This window comes from Ranitomeya imitator, chromosome 1 (genome assembly GCF_032444005.1).
Source record: "Ranitomeya imitator isolate aRanImi1 chromosome 1, aRanImi1.pri, whole genome shotgun sequence".
NCBI lineage: Eukaryota > Metazoa > Chordata > Amphibia > Anura > Dendrobatidae > Ranitomeya > Ranitomeya imitator.
Window position 1 is genome coordinate 122429901 of NC_091282.1, and position 14954 is coordinate 122444854.

Sequence of the window (14954 nt, forward strand, 5' to 3'; positions counted from 1 at the left end):
GTCTCTCTGTCTCAATCTTTGCTGCCTTGATTTGCTTTTTACAGAATTTATTTAATTTTCTGTATTTATTTAATGCCTCCTCACTACTTACTTCCTTTAATTCTCTAAATGCTTTCTTTTTGTCCCTTATTGCGCCCCTTACAGCTCTATTTAGCCATATTGGTTTCCTCCTATTTCTAGTATGTTTATTCCCATACGGTATATACTGTGCACAGGTCCTATCCAGGATGCTAATAAACGTCTCCCATTTTCTCTGTGTATTTTTGTGTCTCAGGATATCGTCCCAGTTAATTGCACCAAGATCCTCTCTCATCCGTTGGAAATTTGCCCTCCTGAAGTTTAGTGTCCTTGTAACCCCTCTACTACACATCTTTTTAAAGGATACATGAAAACTTATTATTTTGTGATCGCTATTTCCCAAGTAACCCCCAACCCTTATATTTGATATGCGGTCTGGCCTGTTGGTTAATATTAGGTCTAGCAGTGCCCCCCTTCTTGTTGGGTCCTGAACCAGTTGTGAAAGGTAATTGTCTCTCATAATTGTCAAAAACCGATTACCTTTGCTGGAACTGCAGGTTTCTGTTCCCCAATCTATTTCAGGGTAGTTGAAGTCCCCCATAATAACGACTTCTCCTTGAGTCACAGCTTCATCTATTTGCTTTACGAGGATATTCTCCATTGCTTCCATTATTTTTGGAGATTTATAACAAACCCCTATCAGTAATTTATTATTTTTCCCCCTCCCCTTATCTTCACCCACAGGGATTCTACATTTTCATTAAATTCACCTATATTCTCGCGCAGGATGGGTTTTAAGGATGATTTTACATATAGACACACCCCTCCCCCTCGCTTATCTGTACGGTCATTTCTGAACAGGCTATAGCCCTGCAAGTTAACAGCCCAGTCATGGCTCTCATCCAGCCACGTTTCAGATATCCCCACCATGTCATAATTATGCTCCAACAACATTAGTTCTAATTTGTCCATTTTGTTGGCGAGGCTTCTGGCATTAGTATACATGCACTTTATGTTCCTCTCTGTACTTCTATTTCTTAAATTATTAACTGTTCTGACCCCACCCCCCATGCCACCGCCACCCCCAACTTCCTTATTTGTGCCCAGGTCTCTGTCTGCACTATCTTCCCCTCCTATAAAATGAATACCCTCCCCCCCAATTCCTAGTTTAAACACTCCTCCAACCTTCTAGCCATTCTCTCCCCCAGCACAGCTGCACCCTCCCCATTGAGGTGCAGCCCGTCCCTAGCGTAGAGCCTGTAGCCAACTGAGAAGTCGGCCCAGTTCTGCAGGAACCCAAACCCCTCTTTCCTACACCAATTCTTGAGCCACTTATTAACCTCCCTAATCTCCCGTTGCCTCTCTGGCGTGGCACGTGGTACCGGCAGTATTTCGGAAAATACCACGTTGGAGGTCCTTGCTTTCAGCTTGCAGCCTAATTCCCTGAAATCATCTTTAAGGACCTTCCACCTACCTCTAACTTTGTCATTAGTGCCAATGTGCACCATGACCGCTGGGTCCTCACCAGCCCCTTCCAATAATCTGTCCACCCGATCAGCGATGTGTCGGACTCGAGCGCCAGGTAGGCAGCACACCGTTCGACGATCCCTGTCTTTGTGACAGATTGCCCTATCTGTTCCCCTAATAATTGAGTCGCCCACTACCAGCACCTGTCTGGCCTGCCCTGCTCTCCTATTTCCCTCCTTACTGGAGCAGTCACTCCTCCGGCTTTCAGAGGACATGCCTGGCTGCAGCAGTGCTACCCCTGTACTGGCACCCCCCTCATCTGCCAACTTAGCAAACTTATTGGGGTGTTCCAGATCAGGACTAGCCTCCCTGGCACTCTTCCCTCTACCCCGCTTCCTAACTGTAACCCAGCTTGCTACTTCATTGTCCTGCAGCTCCATCCCACCATCCCCCCCCTCATCTGTCCCATTGAGCGTCTGCTCCGTGAGCAGAAGACTCCTCTCCATATTGTCTATGGATCTCAGTGTTGCCAGCTGCACATTTAGAGTCAGAATCTGGGTTTCCAAATGCACAACGTGCCCACATCTCGCACAGCAGTATGCACCCTCGATCGGCTGCTCAAGGACTGCATACATGTGGCGATTTGCGGGGTCAGTCAATCCTGTTCGTGACGCCAAGATGGAGCGCCCCATCAGGGCAAGGGGGTACTTAGTACCGGGTCCTGCGGTTCACAGGGGGATGTCACGGTGGCAGACCCAGTCCATGGCCCTGGGATGTCCGTATAAAAGGGAAAGGTCTTTAAAGGGAAAAAGTTTATGTTCGTGACGCTACCTGTGGTATTTGGTCAGGGTGACTGATGCTGCTCTAAGGGGTCCGCTGGGGTGATGTTATGGCAGCTAGATGGTATACCTTCCCACAGGGGAAGTATATCCCCAGGGCTTCCCAGTGTATAGATGGTGGTATGATGAGAGGCGCAGAGAAGAACGAGGACACAAGGTTGCAGTCTCTTTACCTTTACTGAAGACTTCAGCATCCACAGTCCAGAGCACCAGACCACAGGGCAGGCAGAGTCCGGCCGGTTCGGAGGCAAGTCCAGAGTCCCCTTGTCCAGGTGAAAATCGATAGCCTTCCCTTGCGCTGTAGTCGTGTAGTCCCTTACTGCATAAGCTTCAAATAAGGTTCTCACAGATGTGGTGTTTCTCTCTCTGTGTCCCCATAGTCAGATAGGACAAAACTCATATGACTGGTAGCTTGAGGCTGTTTATAGGGACTCTAGCACGCCCCGGCCTCTGAGGAGTGCCACTGTGCGTTCTGGGTGTAGGTGCGGACAGGTAACATAAAGTTCAGCTGTCCTGCCGATCTCTGAAGTAAGGCATAGAGGTCCTTACTATCTTGGTGTCCCGGCTACCAGTGTTCTGTGCCTCAGAAGGAGGCAGCCTGTTCAGGGCTGGTCCCCTTCTGGTATCCTCTCCTTTGCTTTGACTTCCTTAATGCTCGCTGCAATACAATTCTGCCTTCAAAACAGAGGCGTAGCTAGGGTTTTGGTCCAGGGGGGGCGAAGCTTCTGAGTGGGCCCCTAACCAGGTAACCTTGATTAGAACTCGATGACGCCCCCAAATAGTGGAGGAGAACCTCAGCAGATGACCGCGCTGTTACAGAAGATAATCTCTATATAACGACCAACATGGATATTACCGCCATATGGTCAGTGGTAGATACCAGCCCTACAGAACATATAAGAGATCACAGCACAGTTATAGATAATGACTTACCATTGACGTTTTTTATGATGGAATCGTCACGTTTCCCGTCTTTTCCATCTGGCCCAGACCGACATGACAACTTCTTCCAGCTACAACTTGTCTGCAGAGAAAACAACAAAGACACATTTCACTTCTCACATTCCAGCCATCACCATCTATTCCCAACCTGCACAAACCCCTCATCCTGCTGATACCCCAATACTGAGCCACTGCTGCCGTATGTGTCCCTATTACTGCCCCTGATACCCCAATACTGAGACGCTGCTGCCGTATGTGTCCCTATTACTGCCCCTGATACCCCAATACTGAGCCTCTGCTACCGTATGTGTCCCTATTACTGCCCCTGATACCCCAATACTGAGCCGCTGCTGCCGTATGTGTCCCTATTACTGCCCCTGATACCCCAATACTGAGCCTCTGCTACCGTATGTGTCCCTATTACTGCCCCTGATACCCCAATACTGAGCCGCTGCTGTTGTATGTGTCCCTATTACTGCTCCTGATACCCCAATACTGAGCCACTGCTGCCGTATGTGTCCCTATTACTGCACCTGATATCCCAATACTGAGCCGCTGCTGCCGTATGTGTCCCTATTACTGCACCTGATATCCCAATACTGAGCCGCTGCTGCCGTATGTGACACTATTACTGCACCTACTCTGTGGTTCTCTGTACCCTCTAAATTCTAAAGCACCCCTCTATAATATAGTAATGCCAGGTGCAAGTGCCCTAGAAAACACAGCCCACATTTTGCCCTCTAGAAAGTAATAATGCCCTCTGTGTGCTCCTTTGATAGTCACAGTAACCTGAGTTCCCCTATTACAATAAGTGCTTACTTTAAATTTAATAATATCCCGAGTCTCCCCCCCGTACAGCTCCCCTGTACACAGTATAATGCCCCCTAACTGTATAGTACCACCCACAGAGTATACTGACCCCTTAGTAGCCTTCAAACTGTTTGATGGCTCCAACACTGTAATCCCCACACTGTATGATGGCCCCATAGCTAATCGCTATATAGTATAATGTGCCAGATAGTCCTCAATATAGCACAAGGCAGCACCCCTATAGGCAGACCCTGTAGTTTAAAGCACCCCCCCTAGGCAGACCCTGTAGTATAAGGCAGCACCCCCCCATAGGCAGATCCTGTAGAATAAGGCAGCACTCCCCCCATAGGCAGATCCTGTAGAATAAGGCAGCAGTCCCCCCCTATAGGCAGATCCTGTATAAAAGGCAGCACTCCCCCCGCTATAGGCAGATCCTCTATATAAGGCAGCACTCCCCCCCTATAGGCAGATACTATATATGAGGCAGCACTCCCCCCCCATAGGCAGATACTGTTGAATAAGGCAGCACTCCCCCCCTATAGGCAGATACTGTTGAATAAGGCAGCAGTCCCCCCCTATAGGCAGATCCTGTATAAAAGGCAGCACTCCCCCCGCTATAGGCAGATCCTCTATATAAGGCAGCACTCCCCCCCTATAGGCAGATACTATATATGAGGCAGCACTCCCCCCCTTATAGGCAGATACTGTTGAATAAGGCAGCACTCCCCCCCTATAGGCAGATACTGTTGAATAAGGCAGCACTCACCCCCTATAGGCAGATACTATATATGAGGCAGCACTCCCCCCATAGGCAGATACTGTTGAATAAGGCAGCACTCCCCCCTATAGGCAGATACTATATATGAGGCAGCACTCCCCCCCCTATAGGCAGATACTGTTGAATAAGGCAGCACTCCCCCCCTATAGGCAGATACTGTTGAATAAGGCAGCACTCCCCCCCTATATGCAGATACTGTTGAATAAGGTAGCACTCCCCCCCCTATAGGCAGATCCTGTATATGAGGCAGCACCCCCCCTATAGGCAGATACTGTTGAATAAGGCAGCACTCCTCCCCTATAGGCAGATACTATATATGAGGCAGCATTCCCCCCCCTATAGGCAGATACTGTTGAATAAGGCAGCACTCCCCCCCTATAGGCAGATCCTGTATATGAGGCAGCACCCCCCCCCTATAGGCAGATACTGTTGAATAAGGCAGCACTCCCCCCCTATAGGCAGATCCTGTATATGAGGCAGCACCCCCCCTATAGGCAGATACTGTTGAATAAGGCAGCACTCCTCCCCTATAGGCAGATACTATATATGAGGCAGCATTCCCCCCCCCTATAGGCAGATACTGTTGAATAAGGCAGCACTCCCCCCCTATAGGCAGATCCTGTATATGAGGCAGCACCCCCCCTATAGGCAGATACTGTTGAATAAGGCAGCACTCCCCCCCTATAGGCAGATCCTGTATATGAGGCAGCAACCCCCTATAGGCAGATACTGTTGAATAAGGCAGCACTCCCCCCCTATAGGCAGATCCTGTATATGAGGCAGCACCCCCCCCTATAGGCAGATACTGTTGAATAAGGCAGCACTCCCCCCCTATAGGCAGATCCTGTATATGAGGCAGCACCCCCCCTATAGGCAGATACTGTTGAATAAGGCAGCACTCCTCCCCTATAGGCAGATACTATATATGAGGCAGCATTCCCCCCCCCTATAGGCAGATACTGTTGAATAAGGCAGCACTCCCCCCCTATAGGCAGATCCTGTATATGAGGCAGCACCCCCCCCTATAGGCAGATACTGTTGAATAAGGCAGCACTCCCCCCCTATAGGCAGATCCTGTATATGAGGCAGCAACCCCCTATAGGCAGATACTGTTGAATAAGGCAGCCCACATAAAAACACAGCAAATAAATACTCACCTCTCTTCCTCCTTGTTCCAGCGGTGCTTCCTTCCTGCTCCCGCTCATCTGACAGCGGGCGCTGGGCTGTGACGTCATCGCGCCCGCTGTCAGACGGTGTGGGGGATGATGGGAGGAGCGCAGCGCAGCGCTCCTTCCCTCATCACTGTGGTGAGCTGTATCGGCTAAATGCCGATACAGCTCACCATGCGATGACAGGCGGGGGGCCCACTGCTGGCACCGGGCCCCCCCGCCTGCCCAGGGGCCCCATAGCGGCAGAGCAGGGAGATCGATTCTCCCTGCTCTGCTGCAGAATGTAACTGCATCGGCATGCGCAGCGCGCCAATGCAGTTACAGTAGCGTAGCTCCGGGTGGGCCCCCTCAGAGCACGGGGCCCGGGGCGATGGCCCCCTCTGCCCCCCCCGGTAGCTACGCTACTGCTTCAAAATGTCTCTTTCTGGGAGCTGCAGCTCTTAGGGCATGCACAGCTCTGTGGACCCTCTCCTCTGTCCTCTGATAGGAATTCGCTCCTGCCAGGAACAGCTTCCCTGAAGGACTGACTAACTTTCCCTACAGACTACCAGTGATATATATATGGGGAGTCACCTAGTAAATAGGATCAGAAGTTCCCCCTGGTGGCCTGGAGTATGAATGTGTTGCATGTTTGTGATACCTGGAAGTAGTTATCCTTTCTTGCCTCCAAACGTATCATCGCTCTCCCCGGGAGGAAAGCAATACCACTGTGACGACCAGGACCCTGGGGCGCCACAGTCCCATCAGGGTGAGTTTCTTTTAAATATATTTAAGCACAGCTGCACTTTTTTAATAATATCTATTGAATGATTGTCCTGTTTACATTTTATAGCACACTATATACAAAGGGCACTTTTTAGCAATCTTCACTTTTTAGGAATAGTCATATTATGCCGCACATTGAATCTATGAACATAATGTAACACTGAAAATTTGTTAAAAACTATGTTTAACCCCTTTCTGACATCGGACGTACTATCCATGTCCATGTGGGGTGGGCCCCTATGACCATGGACGGGATAGTACGTCCAGCGCGATCGGCGGCGCTCACGGGGGGAGCGCCGCCGATCGCGGCCGGGTGTCAGCTGCCTATCGCAGCTGACATCCGGCACTATGTGCCAGGAGCGGTCCCAGACCGCCCCCGGCACATTAACCCCTGGCACACCGCGATCAAAGATGATCGCGATGTGCCGGCGGTGCAGGGAAGCTTCCCGCAGGGAGGGGGCTCCCTGCAGGCTTCCCTGAGCCCCCCGCAGCAACGCGATGTGATCGCGTTGCTGCGAGGGTCTTACCTCCCTCCCTCCCTGCTCGAGCCCCGGATCCAAGATGGCCGCGGATCCGGGTCCTGCAGGGAGGGAGGTGGCTTCACAGAGCCTGCTCAGAGCAGGCACTGTGAAGGCTGCAGCGCTGCATGTCAGATCAGTGATCTGACAGAGTGCTGTGCAAACTGTCAGATCACTGATCTGTGATGTCCCCCCCTGGGACAAAGTAAAAAAGTAAAAAAAAAAATTTTCAAATGTGTAAAAAAAAAAAAAAAAAAATTCCAAAATAATGAAAAAAAAAAAATATTATTCTCATAAATACATTTCTTTATCTAAATAAAAAAAAAACAATAAAAGTACACATATTTAGTATCGCCGCGTCCGTAACGGCCCGACCTATAAAACTGGCCCACTAGTTAACCCCTTCAGTAAACACCGTAAGAAAAAAAAAAAAACGAGGCAAAAAACAACGCTTTATTATCATACTGCCGAACAAAAAGTGGAATAACACGCGATCAAAAAGACAGATATAAATAACCATTATACCGCTGAAAACGTCATCTTGTCCCGCAAAAAACGAGCCGCCATACAGCATCATCAGCAAAAAAATAAAAAAGTTATAGTCCTGAGAATAAAGTGATGCCAAAATAATTATTTTTTCTATAAAATAGTTTTTATCGTATAAAAGCGCCAAAACATAAAAAAATGATATAAATGAGGTGTCGATGTAATCGTACTGACCCGAGGAATAAAACTGCTTTATCAATTTTACCAAACGCGGAACGGTATAAACGCCTCCCCCAAAAGAAATTCATGAATAGCTGGTTTTTGGTCATTCTGCCTCACAAAAATCGGAATAAAAAGCGATCAAAAAATGTCACGTGCCCGAAAATGTTACCAATAAAAACGTCAACTCGTCCCGCAAAAAACAAGACCTCACATGACTCTGTGGACCAAAACATAGAAAAATTATAGCTCTCAAAATGTGGTAACGCAAAAAATATTTTTTGCAATAAAAAGCGTCTTTCAGTGTGTGACGGCTGCCAATCATAAAAATCCGCTAAAAAACCCGCTATAAAAGTAAATCAAACCCCCCTTCATCACCCCCTTAGTTAGGGAAAAATTTAAAAAATGTATTTATTTCCATTTTTCCATTAGGGCTAGGGTTAGAGTTAGGGCTAGGGTTAGGGCTAGGGTTAGGGCTAGGGTTAGGGCTAGGGTTAGGGCTAGGGTTAGGGTTAGGGCTAGGGCTAGGGTTAGGGCTAGGGTTAGGGTTAGGGTTAGGGCTAGGGTTAGGGCTAGGGCTAGGGTTAGGGCTAGGGTTAGGGCTAGGGCTAGGGCTAGGGTTAGGGCTAGGGCTACAGTTTGGGTTGGGGCTAAAGTTACAGTTAGGGTTTAGATTACATTTACGGTTGGGAATAGGGTTGGGATTAGGGTTAGGGGTGTGTCTGGGTTAGAGGTGTGGTTAGGGTTACTGTTGGGATTAGGGTTAGGGATGTGTTTGGATTAGGGTTTCAGTTATAATTGTGGGGTTTCCACTGTTTAGGCACATCAGGGACTCTCCAAACGCGACATGGCGTCCGATCTCAATTCCAGCCAATTCTGCGTTGAAAAAGTAAAACAGTGCTTCTTCCCTTCCGAGCTCTCCCGTGTGCCCAAACAGGGGTTTACCCCAACATATGGGGTATCAGCGTACTCAGGACAAATAGGACAACAACTTTTGGGGTCCAATTTCTCCTGTTACCCTTGGGAAAATACAAAACTCGGGGCTAAAACATATTTTTTGTGGGGAAAAAAAAAGATTTTTTATTTTCACGGCTCTGCGTTATAAACTGTAGTGAAACACTTGGGGGTTCAAAGTTCTCACAACACATCTAGATTAGTTCCCTGGGGGGTCTAGTTTCCAATATGGGGTCACTTGTGGGGGGTTTCTACTGTTTAGGTACATTAGGGGTTCTGCAAACGCAATGTGACGTCTGCAGACCATTCCATCTAAGTCTGCATTCCAAATGGCGCTCCTTCCCTTCCGAGCTCTGCCATGCGCTCAAACGGTGGTTTCTCCCAACATATGGGGTATCAGCGTACTCAGGACAAATTGGACAACAACTTTTCGGGTCGAATTTCTCCTCTTACCCTCGGGAAAATACAAAACTGGGGGCTAAAAAATAATTTTGGGGGGAAAGATTTTTTTTTTAATTTTCACGGCTCTGCGTTGCAAACTGTAGTGAAACACTTGGGGGTTCAAAGCTATCACAACACATCTACATGAGTTCCTTAGGGGGTCTAGTTTCCAAAATGGTGTCACTTGTTGGAGGTTTCTACTGTTTAGGTACATTAGGGGCTCTGCAAATGCAATGTGACACCTGCAGACCATTCCATCTAAGTCCTCATTCCAAATGGAGCTCCTTCCCTTCCGAGCCCTCCCATGCGCCCAAACAGTGGTTCCCCCCCACATATGGGGTATCAGCGCACTCAGGACAAATTGGACAACAAATTGTGGGGTCGAATTTCTCCTGTTACCCTCGGGAAAATACAAAACTGGGGGCTAAAAATAATTTTTGTGGGAAAAAATTTTTGTTTTATTTTTACAGCTCTCCATTATAAACTTCTGTGAAGCCCTTGGTGGGTCAAAGCGCTCAGCACACATCTAGATAAGTTCCTAAGGGGGTCTACTTTCCAAAATGGTGTCACTTGTGGAGGGTTTCTACTGTTTAGGTACATTAGGGGCTCTGCAAACGCAATGTGACACCTGCAGACCATTCCATCTAAGTCTACATTCAAATGGCACTCCTTCCCTTCTGAGCCCTCCCATGTGCCCAAACAGTGGTTCCCCCCACATATGGTGTATCATCGCACTCAGGAGAAATTGGGCAACACATTTTGGTGTCCAATTTCTCCTGTTACCCTCAGGAAAATACAAAACTGGGGGCTAAAAAAATAATTTTTGTGGGAAAAAAATTTTGTTTTATTTTTACGGCTCTGCATTATAAACTTCTGTGAAGCACTTGGTGGGTCAAAGTGCTCACCACACCTCTAGATAAGTTCCTTAGGGGGTCTACTTTCCAAAATGGTGTCATTTGTGGGGGGTTTCAATGTTTAGGCACATCAGTGGCTCTTCAAATTCAACATGGCGTTCTATCTCAATTCCTGTCAATTTTGCTTTGAAAAGTCAAACGGCGCTCCTTCCCTTCTGAGCTCTTCCATCCGCCCAAACAGTGGTTTACCCCCACATATAGGGTATCAGCGTACTCAGGACAAATTGTACAACAACTTTTGGGGTCCAATTTCTTCTCTTACCCTTGGGAAAATAAAAAATTGGGGGTGAAAAGATAATTTTTGTGAAAAAATATGATTTTTTATTTTTACGGTTCTACATTATAAACTTCTGTGAAGCACTTGGTGGGTCAAAGTGCTCACCACACCTCTAGATAAGTTCCTTAGGGGGTCTACTTTCCAAAATGGTGTCACTTGTGGGGGGTTTCAATGTTTAACCACATCATGGGCTCTCCAAACGAAACATGGCGTCCCATCTCAATTCCAGTCAATTTTGCATTGAAAAGTCAAATGGCACTCCTTCGCTTCCGAGCTCTGCCATGCGCCCAAACAGTGGTTTACCCCCACATGTGGGGTATTGGCATACTCAGGACAAATTGTACAACAATGTTTGGGGTCCATTTTCTCCTGTTACCCTTGGTAAAATAAAACAAATTGGAGCTGAATTAAATTTTTTGTGAAAAAAAGTTAAATGTTCATTTTTATTTAAACATTCAAAAAATTCCTGTGAAGCACCAGAAGGGTTAATAAACTTATTGAATATGGTTTTGAGCACCTTGAGGGGTGTAGTTTTTAGAATGGTGTCACACTTGGGTATTTTCTATCATATAGACCCCTCAAAATGACTTCAAATGAGATGTGGTCCCTAAAATAAAATGGTGTTGTAGAAATGAGAAATTGCTGGTCAACTTTTAACCCTTATAACTACTTAACAAAAAAAAATTTTGGTTCCAAAATTGTGCTGATGTAAAGTAGACATGTGGGAAATGTTACTTATTAAGTATTTTGTGTGACATATCTCTGTGATTTAATTGCATAAAAATTCAAAGTTGGAAAATTGCGAAATTTTCATAATTTTCGCCAAATTTCCGTTTTTTTCACAAATAAACGCAGGTACTATCAAAGAATTTTTACCATTGTCATGAAGTACAATATGTCACGAGAAAACAATGTCAGAATCACCAGGATCCATTGAAGCGTTCCAGAGTTATAACTAAATAAAGGGACAGTGGTCAGAATTGTAAAAATTGGCCCGGTCATTAACGTGCAAACCACCCTTGGGGTAAAGGGGTTAAAGCACTTTTTGTAAAGATTATGAGCAATTAACGCATGTATTTAAAATCACTGTTGTAAATGATTCACTGCTTGAGACAGGCTCTACAGAAGCCGAAACGCCGCCTGCCATGTGGGTCCAAATTAAACCACAAATTTTCACCTAAAGATAGGAGTGCTGCCTTCTTTTTCTAATGCTATTAGATAGATAGATAGATAGATAGATAGATAGATAGATAGATAGACAAACATAGCACATTATACTCACCTATGTATATGCCTTTTTCTTCCTGAGGTTCTGTAGCAGCTTCTTTATTTCTTTCTTCAGGTCACATGAGGCTTCATGTGACCCTAAGGTCCAGGCAGGATCTTCCGTTTTTGATGAGATTGAACAGTGGATGATGGGGCTTTCAACTACATGTGATTGGATTGGTTAGTCCAATCAGCTGACCCCTGCTGCTTCTAGGTAAACACTGTGTGCTATCACAAGGAGGCTGAAGCAGGAGGCAGGTGGAGGGTTTGGTAGAGACTGGGGGCGTGGTGTCTTGTGACCTTACATTAATTATATAAGGGGTCCGCATAACTCAAAAAAGTGGTACCAATTAGAAAAAGAATCATTCACTTGCCCAGTGCCAAGGCTCTGACTCTCTGCCCCCACCTCCTATTCATATCTGGTCTTGGCCTTCCTAGGACACATGCCGCTGTGATATTACTCACTAGATCCTCAAACACTGGTGAGCTTCAGGACAGGTAATTTAACTTGGCTGTTCTTTTATTTATTGTCTTTATTCTTCACTTTTAGGCTATGTGGACATGTTCAGGATTTTTAGAGTTTTTTAGTGTTTTTCTGCAGTTTTCTGCCCCCCCCCAAAAAAAAAAATGCTAAAGAAATGCTTACATAAGCATTCCATCATTTTTAATGCATTCCACATTTTTTGTGCACATGCTGCATTTTTTTCCGCGGTGGAATCGCATTCTGGAAAAAACACATAGGAATGCATTGATCCGCTTATTTCCTGCATGGGGCTATGCCCACCATGCGGGAAGTAAGCGGATTATGTGTGGTTGGTACCCAGGGTGGAGGAGAGGAGACTCTCCTCCAGGCCCTGGGAACCATATAATTGTTAAAAAAAAGAATGAAAATAAAAAATCATGATATTCTCACCTTCTGGCGGCCCCACGCAGACTGCCCGCTCCTCGCGATGCTCCCGTTCCCATTAATGCCTTGCGAAAATGACCTGTGATGACGTAGCCGTCTCGCGAGACCGCTACATAATCTGTGGTCATTGCCGCAAGGCATTAATGGGAACGGGAGCATCGCGAGGAGCTGGAAGGCTGCGGGGGACGCCGGAAGGTAAGAATATCACGATTTTTTATTTTTTTAATTATTTTTAACATTATATCTTTTTACTATTGACGCTGCATAGGCAGCATCAATAGTAAAAAGTTGGGCACACTTGTCAAACACTATGTACAGATCACTTGGAAAACGCTAGCATTCTGCAAGCTAATTACGCTTGTAAAGCGCTAGTGTTTAGCAGGAATACGCATGCCAATTCTGCATGCGACATACCCGTGGCAGGGATGCAGAATTGCCCCGGAAATTTCCGCGGCAATTCTGCAACGTGTGCACTTAGCCTATGTGTTATTCTGACATTTGTCCTCTAAGGTTCTTTTCTTTTGCACCTTCACTTAAATAATATACGTTTCCACAGATTTCTCCTATCCACTAACGAGCACCTGGACAGGTAACCTAACCACTCCACGTTGTCTGTTAATTATTGGTTTTATGGCCTTTTTTCATATATTCCTCCTTACGTTTTTATATATATATATCTCTATTTCTTTCAACTCTCTGTGATTCCTTTACATTTCATCTCAGACTTATGCTCTTTTCGATACCAGTCGTCCACCTGACATTATCCACTCTCATGTTATTTATATTACTGGGTATATTACCTGATATTCCTTCTTTATTACTTAGAATGAAGTTCCTATTTCTTGAAAAATCTTTGAATTTCCTATGAACAAGAAACAACGTCTATTGTGCTAAGATATTATTAACATTATAAAAATGTAGATCACTAATTTGTCTTCCCATTTTGAGAGATGTTTATTTTATTTGTTTTGGCTAACATTGTTGTGTTATATAGTTTTACATTCTGTACAGATAACCTTGATAAAAGCCAGAAGGGCCAAAGCGTTGACATATAGTCTGTCTTGCGTGGGTTGGCTCAGTAAACACAGTTTACTTTACTAATTTTCTATTTCTTGTGACCTTATGTCCTGTCACACACGCAGGTGGCGCATGTGGTTCATGGACCCACTGTGCCACAGGACCAGGCTTACCTAGGATGTGCAGATATAAGCGGCTACCTATTTTTCACTGGAGCTCCTTTTGGTGGAGTCAGACTTGACCTGCAGGCAGCCACCAGGTTCCACTCCTAGGCAGTTCCAGGTACAGCAGCTGCTGACCCAAAGGGTTAGCCTCGCAGACATAGTAACTGGCAGAAGAGGGTTCAGACTCTGCTCAGACTACACAGGTTCTACATCCTCGGGCCGAACAGATACTAACACAGACAGGGCTGGATTCAGACACTGGAACAGGCTCTGACAGTATGAACTCTAGGACACTAACCAGTATTGACACAGGTGTCATGGTTCCAGGGTTCCAGTACCGCGCGGTGTGGCTTCTTAGTTCAGGTACCGCTGGTGTGGTTTCAGGTTACAGGGACCGCCAGGTGTGGTTTCAAGGTTCAGACACCGCTGGCGTGGCGTCAGGCTATAGGGACAACCAAGTGTGGCTTCACACTCGAGTGCGTTTTTAGGCTCCGGCTCTAGCCACACAAAGGGCCAGTTTTTCAGGTTTATGCACAACTACATAGGATACTATGATGGGGGACCTGGCAACATACGGTTGCACACACTAAAAAAGGAACTACAGGGGTTGCTGAGGCATCTGCCGACTGGGTAAAGTGCACTTTATACAAGGTATCTCCCAGCTATTGTCTGGGGGCATTTTAAAAAAACAAGCACTGTCCCTTTGCGCATGTGCTAAGCACATGGCCGGGAAACGTGCACAGGAAGCAGGGGAGCAGGAGAAGAAAAGGTCACAGTGAGGCTGGGGTGGTGAGTATGTCGGCGTCTCTGCATGGAGGAGGAAGGGGAACCATGCAGGGGTAACAGCATTGTTGTTACACGTCCAGTATCTGCCAGCCAGGAACAGTCTACATGGGCTGTGACCACCTCATCCAGAATCAGGAGAGAGCTCACTACATCCCCAAGTGTGGTATCTAGGCAGTGGTGCAGAATGCTGACAGGGAGTATATTACAAACTGTCAGC